This window comes from Zingiber officinale, chromosome 3A (genome assembly GCF_018446385.1).
Source record: "Zingiber officinale cultivar Zhangliang chromosome 3A, Zo_v1.1, whole genome shotgun sequence".
Taxonomy (NCBI): Eukaryota; Viridiplantae; Streptophyta; class Magnoliopsida; order Zingiberales; family Zingiberaceae; genus Zingiber; species Zingiber officinale.
The window spans coordinates 13,426,255-13,436,768 of NC_055990.1; positions in this window are offsets into that span (position 1 = coordinate 13,426,255).

Sequence of the window (10,514 nt, forward strand, 5' to 3'; positions counted from 1 at the left end):
GTAGGGGATCAGGCATACTCACTATTTCTATTTCTATGTTATTATGTGTTAGTGTGTTTATATGTTGATTATCCAAGGGACGCACGTGACAGACAAGCCCGTGTAAGGACAACATAGGAATCATTCCCATTTAGTAGCATAGGACATGGAGTAGGAGATCATTGCCGGCTTATCCATTGCAAGGGAAAGTCGGTAATGAATCTAACTTCCTACAAGATCATGAACATAGAGGATAGGCACTAAGCAATCTATGTAACATCACCTAGCATTACAAATTACAAAGAAACCAAAATCCTAAAATCTATCACCTTCCATCCTCTAGTTCAACCGCTCTTAAGATCCATTCTCTCTCTTTTCTCTTCTCTTTCTCTACTTTCTTTTCTTACCAATCTTAGGTTTGTCTAGATAATTCGCCATGCGAAGTTACTAGTACTTAATCAACAGTCCCTGTGGATACAATATCTTTTTTTATTACTGACGACGTAACTGTACACTTGCGGTTCGTAACAAGTTTTTGGCGCCGTTGCCGGTGACTGTTTTCGATTAACATTAGTTGATTAGCATATGAGTTACTCTAGACATTTTTTTTCTTTTTACATTCTCTTTCTTGCTTTTCATTATGCATTTTATTTCTTGTCTTTAATTCTGTATTTTTAGGTTTTCTTGTAATTTTTTTAGATATCTTGAGTACTAACATGTCAAGAAGGGCTTCAAGAGAATTTTTCACACCCATGAGTGCAAGATCTTCCATTGATGAATATCATGATTCATAAGATGATCAATTTGAGTTTCTTTGTGGAGTGTGTGGTAGCATATCTCATCCAGCTGCTATTTGCCATTTTTTCCAAAAGACTGCTATAACTCCAGAACTTCAATGTTTGGTTCAACCTCAACATTAAGATATATATGAGCAAGTTCCTGATACTTATGACCATGACTGGGAAGATTATCAAATTCAGTACCTTCAACCCCAGCTAATTGTAACGCCCGCCCTCCCTGCTAACCCTAAGGGACGGGGCTACGATACTCTACGTACATATTACAGCGGAAGACTTAAAAATTATTTTTCTTTACTTAATTAAAACCGAACTACACTAACATGGTTTCATAACATGATAACAAAAATAAATAAAAACTTAGCATCAAGTCACTCATATTGTATTACATTTCACAAAACCAAAGCATAGTTCTTAAAGGTTTTAAAGCAGGTTCTTAATTAGTTGCCTAGCCACCGCCACACACATCATCTTTGCCCCTCCTGCTGCTCCTTTAGCTCATCCAGCTTTTTCCTTTATCTGTGGTACAAGGAAAGTAAGCTAAGAGCACTCATGGCTCAGTAAGTTCCTTTCCTACTCACTAAAACCAACAATCAACACATAATCAAATAATGTCGCAACTTAACATGATTTCAACTAGTCATGACATAACACAACATATTCTTTAAGCATATCATGCAACATAACAAACATCATAACTAGTCATGGCATATCATCTCTTAAAGCATAGCATGAAACATAACATAATCATATCATGGCATATCATCTCTTAAAACATAACATGAAACATAACATAATCATATCATGGCCTATCATCTCTTAAAGCATAGCATCATCACCACTTGATCATAAAGTATATGCAATATGATTTTGAAAACATGTATCCGAAAAAACATGTGTATGTCTCATGATCTTTAAAACCATTTCTTCTTACATATATATTTGAACATAATCTCAACTTAAAGGGGATCCCGGCTATGTACCACTTACATATTGCGCGCAACCTATGTAGGTCCAAGGTAGCAAGTCTTGAACCCTACAAGGTAAACATACTAGGCCCGAGTCTTACTCCATCGACCTAGGGGCACTTAGGAGCCTATCCCTAACGAGGCCCGAGTCTTATTCCATCGACCCCGGGGCGCTTATGGAGCCCACCCTTGGTGCAAGCCACTTAAAGTAAAGTACATGTCATACTTATACATATCATACATCATAAAAGCATGCATCACTTAGGCACACATCATATCATAAAAGTATGCATCACTTAGGCATACATCATATAAAAGTATGCATCACTTAGGCATACATCATGTCATAAAAGCATGCATCACTTAGGCATACATCATATAAAAGTATGCATCCCTTAGGCATATCTCATATTAACATGCATATCATAAAAGCATACATATTTCTATCCACATAGCATATCATAAAAGCATGCATATTCTAAGCACATAGTATATCATTAAAGCATGCATATTTCTAAGCACATAACATATCATTAAAACATGCATATTCTAAACACATATCGTATCATAAAAACATGCATATTCTAAACACATAACATACCATCAAAGCATGCATATTCTAAACACATATCAAATCATAAAAACATGCATATTTTAAACACATCTCATATCATAGAAAGTATAAATCACAAGCATACATGTTTAAGCATAAGGGTGTATCATGTGATTATACTATCCTAAGAACATGGTAACATAGTTAACTTGGGTTCTAAGCTTCCTAATCCTTTGGATTCTTATCATGGCCGAACCCTCTTAGATCTCAATTTAGGTAAAAGCAACCCCCAAGCATGTGGAACCTAAATTATCATTACATCAATTTCATATAAAGCACTATAAGCATAATTTACTTGGTTTCTAAGTTCTCCAAGTCCTTAAACTCAAGTGGCCTAACCCTATCAGTACATAAACAAGGTCTCAAATGTCATGAAAGCATGGAAACCTTAAACCACATTTATAGCATTTTTTTCCAAGTAACATAGTAAGCATATGGAGCTAGTTCCAAAGTCCTTCAAGCTCTTAACATATGTCATGGTCAAACTTTTAACAAGTGTTCATTAGGGCTACAAATAAACATACAAGCATGTGAACTTGAACTAACATCATGTATGAATTCATAACAAGACATTATACAACATGTATGGCCGAAACTTACCCTAGTCTCATTTAGGTCACTAAACAACATATAGTATGAGAACTTTGGTTTTCTACTTATCATACTTCATGTAGAGTGACATAAGCATATTTAATTTTTGTTCTAGGGTTTCTAGGGCATTTATCCCTTCATGGCCGAAACACACAATGATCCATTTAGGTCATGGAAAAATTATACAAACCTGTGACACCATCAACACATTATCATATTTTCATAAGAAGTACTTTTAACACATTTGGTTTCATTTCTAAGGCCTCTAGGTCTTTTAAACCCTATTTGGCCGAAACTCACAGAATATAAACTTGCTTCAAATAGCCTAAAAGCATGAGAAATTATACAAATTTCATAGCATGTATAAAGACAAGCACAATAATCATACATGGGAATTGTATCCTAGGCTTCCTAGGTTTCTTTCCCTTTTTCTTTTATTTTTCCTCATGGCCGAAACCTACCAATCTTTAAACTAGGTTTTAAGTGACCTAATGCACAGAAAAACCTAAGTAAGTTTCAAGGCAAAAATTACTAAGAACATCATATATAAAGTTGGTTCATAAACAAGCTAGAACCCTTGTAATCTTACATGTCATATATCATATAACTAATTTTCTATACTCCAAATAAACATGAGAGCATTAAACAACTTCCATATCATAATATCACAGAGGTCTTGAGCATATTAGAATTTTGTTTAAGCTCTTCTAAACTATCCATCTAATCATGGCCGAAAATCTACAAGAAAAGTTTATGAATTTCTAGCAATGTTCAACATGCAAATTCTTTAGGAGAACTCTATATTCTATCATACAACCATGGTTATTTAAATTTAAAGGTCTTCCTATCCCTAAGCCCTTTTCTTAGCCGAAACATGTAAATGGATTTCTTTTGATTCCAAGTAACTTTCAAGCAAGAAAACCAATAAAAACCCTTAGTAGTTCATGGGAGAAATTTTGTACTAGTTTAGTTAAACAATATTTTTCCCTAACCTCCTTAACATAATTTTGGCCGAAATTCTAGGGTTAGGTACTCCTCTGATCAAGCATCATTTAAGTATAAAAACATGAAGAAAATACTTCCTACATGGCATAGAGAAAATATCATGACATAAGGTCTTGTATAAACCATCCTAGATTTGAAAACCCTTTCTTTAACCGAATTTTCTTAAGTTCTTTCCTAGATTTTCTAATCCATATAAAATCTGAAGAATCACATAAAATCCTTGTACCACAGGTGAGGGGAAGCTTACATCCTTTTCGCTTGTGGATCTAAGGTATGGTGAAGAAGAAGTAGCCTCTTCTTCTAGTTCCTTTCCCTTGATTCCTTTGCTAAGTCCTCCTTGTATCTTAGGCTTTCTTAGGGAAAAACTTGACTTTGGGGCTGAAGATAGGGGAGAGGGGACTGTGGTGTTCTCGGTGAGGGAGAGGATGAGTGAAAGAAAATGAGAGAAAAATAATTTTCTCTTTTCTTGCTCCCTTTTATGTTAAGGGGGAAAAGGTAGCAAACTTGATTTTTGCTTTCCTTCTCCCTTAGCCTTTTTCTCTATTTTTATTTTATTTATCTTATTTTCCATTTATTCTCACCATTCATGATAAAATAAGGGGGAATGAATCCCCTTAACTCCTCTTTAAAATTTCGGCAAGATCAAAGAGGAAGAGGGAGAGAAAGGGAGGAAGGCAAGTTGCCTTTCTCTTGCTCTTTTCTTGTTTTCTTTTGCCTATCTTTTATTCTCACCTTTATCATGAGTTTCCCTCCTTTGCTATCAATATCTTCTCTCTATCCCAATTGGTTTCTACTAATTAATTCTATGAATTATAATATAAGAGGTTCAAGGTTCAATCCTTGACCATCACTTCTTTTTATTTCATTTTATTTCTTTTTACTTCAACTCACTTCTTATTATTTTTCTAAGGAAAATTCATCATTCCCATATTTATTCTTAAAAGCTTAGTGGGTGTTTCAGTACCCTGTACCTCATAAAAAGTTCATCCTCGAACTTTAAAATAGTTGCATCAGGTGACACTGAACTTTCGGCTGAGTGCATCAGCCACTTTGTTCGCCTTTCCTGGGTGATAAAGGATCTCGCAGTCATAATCTTTAACTAATTCGAGCCATCGGCGTTGCCTCATATTCAGGTCTTTCTGCGTGAAGAAATATTTCAGACTCTGATGGTCGGTATAAATCTTACACTGAGCTCCATATAGATAATGTCTCCATATTTTTAGAGCGAAGACCACGGCTGCTAGTTCTAAGTCGTGAATAGGATAATTCTTCTCATGTTCTTTAAGTTGTCTAGAAGCGTAGGCAATGACTTTGCCATCTTGCATGAGTACAGCTCCAAGTCCTGTGATGGAAGCATCGCTGTACATATCGAAGCCTCTGTTGGTTTCCGGAAGAGTAAGAATCGGAGCACTGGTCAGTCTCCTTTTTAATTCCGCGAAACTCTTCTCGCAAGCTTCTGTCCATTCATACTTTGTATTTTTCTTGGTGAGGGTTGTCATAGGAGCTGCGATTTTGGAGAAATTCTCTACGAATTTCCTGTAATAACCTGCTAGTCCGAGAAAACTCCTGACTTCGCTGGCATTCTTTGGTCGATTCCAGTTATTTACAGCTTCGATTTTACTTGGATCCACCATAACTCCATCTTTGGAGATGACATGACCTAGGAATATTACCCGGTCAAGCCAAAACTCGCATTTGGAGAATTTTGCATATAATTGTTTTTCTTGAAGGATCTGTAGTACAGTATTCAGGTGTTCAGCATGTTCTTCTGGGGTTCTCGAGTAAATAAGTATATCATCAATGAAGACGATTACAAATTTATCAAGATATGCCGTAAACACTCGATTCATCAGGTCCATAAATACTGCAGGAGCATTGGTTACTCCAAAAGGCATAACTATGAATTCATAGTGTCCATATCAAGTTCGAAATGTTGTTTTTGGTATATCATCTGGTTTCACTTTCACTTGATGATAACCGGATCGTAGATCTATCTTTGAGAAAATAGTCGCACCCTTCAGTTGATCGAACAGATCATCGATCCGCGGGAGTGGGTACCGATTCTTGATCGTCACATTATTCAGCGCTCGGTAGTCTATACACATTAGCATAGACCCATCCTTCTTCTTTACGAATAGCACTGGAGCTCCCCATGGAGAGTGACTAGGACGAATAAGTCCCTTGCCGAGTAATTCGGATAACTGTTCCTGAAGTTCCTTTAATTCAGCCGGAGCCATACGATAAGGTGCTTTCGAGATCGGCTGAGTACCAGGAATTAATTCGATCCCGAATTCTATCTCCCTGTCAGGGGCCAATCCTGGTAGTTCTTCAGGAAATACTTTTGGATAGTTGCATACTACCCTGACATCTTCTAGCTTCGGGTCTTTGACTGGATTAATATCAACCACGTGCGCTAGAAACCCCATACATCCTTTGTCTAACATCTTTTGTGCTTTAATAGATGACAATAGCTTCTCCGTTCCTTTTGATTCCCCGTAAAATTCAAACTCTGAATCATCTTCGGGTCGGAAAATCACTTTTCTTTTGCGGCACTCGATTGAAGCACCGTACTTGCTAAGGAAATCCATGCCCAAAATTATATCATAGTCCTGCATATCAAGTACTATTAGATTGCAGTAGAGTTCTCTGTTTGCGATCCGAATGAGTACTGCTTGCAGCATATAGTCTGATGGCATAATCTCTCCGGATGGTAAGGTTGTTAAGAATGTGTCCTCTAGAGTTCGGAGTGGTATATCTAGCTTCTTCATGAAAGGGATTGAGACAAACGAGTGCGTTGCCCCGGTATCAAATAATACTGCAGCATACTGATTGTAAATAAATAGCTGACCTGTGACAACGGTAGAGGCATTCGCCACGTCCTCCTTGGTAAGGGAGTAGACTCTGGCGTCCGTCATAGTGGGAGGGGCCTCCAATCTTCCTTGGCTGATTGAAGTCCCTTCTATAGTAGTATACATCTGGTGGAGCTGTGCGGGGGTACTCATATTCTGGTTGTTCTGCGGAGGTAGTGCCTGAGACTGAGTAGGGCAATTTCTTGCCAAATGACCTTCCCTTCCGCAGTTGTAGTACTTTTTGGTGCTCAGAAGACATATACCAGAATGCATCTTTCCACATGTGGCACACTGAGGGTACTTGGTCTGCTTATTGGCTGGACCACCTTTTGTTTTATTCCACTGTTTCCTCTTTCCACTTGAGTTTCCTTTCCAGTCAGTTCTGGTACTGTGCGATTTTTGTCCTCCGGTCAATGCTTGGTTCTTGCCCTTATTCATTGCTTCCTGATAGTGCTAGGTAATCAGGGCGCTGCTGACCAACTCCTCTGCAGTCTGCGGTCTATTAACTCCGCAGGCTACGTTCAGAGCTATCTCGGGTCGGAGCATCTTTAACATCAACCGGACCCTTTCTTTTTCAGTTCGGACCAGTTCTGGGCACAATCAAGCTAGGCGGTTGAACCTCTTGACGGCTTCATTGACTGACAGATCACCTTGCCGGAACTTAGTGAACTCGTCATAGTGCTTGTTGGTCACTTGCATATGGAAAAATTCCTCTAAGAACTCTGTCTCAAAATCTGCCCACTGCATTTGGTTTATTTGCCTTTTCACCTTTACTCTGTCCCACCACATCCGGGCATCTCCGGTAAGACAGAACGACGCGCACTTGACCTTCTCGTGTTCAGGCCAATCCAATAGTTCCATTATGTTCTCCACGGTTTTGAGCCAGGCTTATGCGTCCCATGGTTCGCAGTTTCCCAAGAATGCTTCCGGCTTAAGCCTTTGCCATTGCATCAGGTAGGCCTCTTGTCGGACCATCGGAGTAGGGGCTGCCGGGGGCACTGGTGCGGCTGTAGGTATGACAGGTAGTGGATTTAACGGTGGGGTAACTGGGTTGCCTTGCTGACCCATTAAGGTAGTGATCAGCTACTGTTGCTCTGCGATCTGATGCTGGAGGTCTGCGACTACCTGCGTCAGATCTGGTGGAGTCACTGTTCCTCCGGTTCGGGCATTGCGTGTCCTAACCATTTTTATCTAAATAATAACAATCAGACTAGTGTAAGTAGTTATCATTTTTAGCCAATCTAACGTACCGTTTTGTTTCTATCTATTTGTTCTGGTATTATTCCTAACCTACCAATATGTATTCCTAATCTAAATTTATAACTAAAAGCATAGAATAAAGCATCAAACATAAGCAAGTAAAACATGAAACTAAAGCATAAACAACATAAGGAAAAAAATAAGGAAATAAATGACAAACAATGTAACATAAGGAAATAAAGCATAAGAAACGTAGTAAAGAAAGTAAAGCATAGGCAATATAACAAGAAAGAAAGTAAAGCATAAGTATATGACAAGAAATCAAACATAAACATATAACAAGAAATTTAGCATAAGCATAAGAAAATTAAACATAGCATATAACAAGTAAATTAAGCACAAACATTCTTACTTGGAGCGGCAGGTCGGAGGCTTGATGTGTGTGTAGTGAGCTGGCAATAAACTTTGGCTCTGATAGCAACCTGTAACGCCCGCCCTCCCTGCTTACCCTAAGGGACGGGGCTACGATACTCTACGTACATATTACAGCGGAAGACTTAAAATTTATTTTTCTTAACTTAATTAAAACCGAACTACACTAACATGGTTTCATAACATGATAACAAAAATAAATAAAAACTTAGCATCAAGTCACTCATATTGTATTACATTTCACAAAACCAAAGCATAGTTCTTAAAGGTTTTAAAGTAGGTTCTTAATTAGTTGCCTAGCCACCGCCACACACATCATCTTTGCCCCTCCTGCTGCTCCTTTAGCTCATCCAGCTTTTTCCTTTATCTGTGGTACAAGGAAAGTAAGCTATGAGCACTCATGGCTCAGTAAGTTCCTTTCCTACTCACTAAAACCAACAATCAACACATAATCAAATAATGTCTCAACTTAACATGATTTCAACTAGTCATGGCATAACACAACATATTCTTTAAGCATATCATGCAACATAACAAACATCATAACTAGTCATGGCATATCATCTCTTAAAGCATAGCATGAAACATAACATAATCATATCATGGCATATCATCTCTTAAAACATAACATGAAACATAACATAATCATATCATGGCCTATCATCTCTTAAAGCATAGCATCATCACCACTTAATCATAAAGTATATGCAATATGATTTTGAAAACATGTATCCGAAAAAACATGTGTATGTCTCATGATCTTTAAAACCATTTCTTCTTACATATATACTTGAACATAATCTCAACTTAAAGGGGATCCCGGCTATGTACCACTTACATATTGCGCGCAACCTATGTAGGTCTAAGGTAGCAAGTCTTGAACCCTACAAGGTAAACATACTAGGCCCGAGTCTTACTCCATTGACCTAGGGGCACTTAGGAGCCCATCCCTAACGAGGCCCGAGTCTTATTCCATCGACCCCGAGGCGCTTATGGAGCTCACCCTTGGTACAAGCCACTTAAAGTAAAGTACATGTCATACTTATACATATCATACATCATAAAAGCATGCATCACTTAGGCACACATCATATCATAAAAGTACGCATCACTTAGGCATACATCATGTCATAAAAGTATGCATCACTTAGGCATACATCATATAAAAATATGCATCACTTAGGCATACATCATGTCATAAAAGCATGCATCACTTAGGCATACATCATATAAAAGTATGCATCCCTTAGGCATATCTCATATTAACATGCATATCATAAAAGCATACATATTTCTATCCACATAGCATATCATAAAAGCATGCATATTCTAAGCACATAGTATATCATTAAATCATGCATATTTCTAAGCACATAACATATCATTAAAACATGCATATTCTAAACACATATCGTATCATAAAAACATGCATATTCTAAACACATAACATACCATCAAAGCATGTATATTCTAAACACATATCATATCATAAAAACATGCATATTCTAAACACATCTCATATCATAGAAAGTATAAATCACAAGCATACATGTTTAAGCATAAGGGTGTATCATGTGATTATACTATCCTAAGAACATGGTAACATAGTTAACTTGGGTTCTAAGCTTCCTAATCCTTTGGATTCTTATCATGGCCGAACCCCCTTAGATCTCAATTTAGGTAAAAACAACCCCCAAGCATGTGGAACCTAAATTATCATTACATCAATTTCATAGAAAGTATTATAAGCATGATTTACTTGGTTTCTAAGTTCTCCAAGTCCTTAAACTCAAGTGGCCTAACCCTATCAGTACATAAACAAGGTCTCAAATGTCATGAAAGCATGGAAACCTTAAACCACATTTATAGCATTTTTTTCCAAGTAACATAGTAAGCATATGGAGCTAGTTCCTAAGTCCTTCAAGCTCTTAACATATGTCATGGTCAAACTTTTAACAAGTGTTCATTAGGGCTACAAATAAACATACAAGCATGTGAACTTGAACTAACACCATGTATGAATTCATAACAAGACATTATTCAACATGTATGGCCGAAACTTACCCTAGTCTCATTTAGG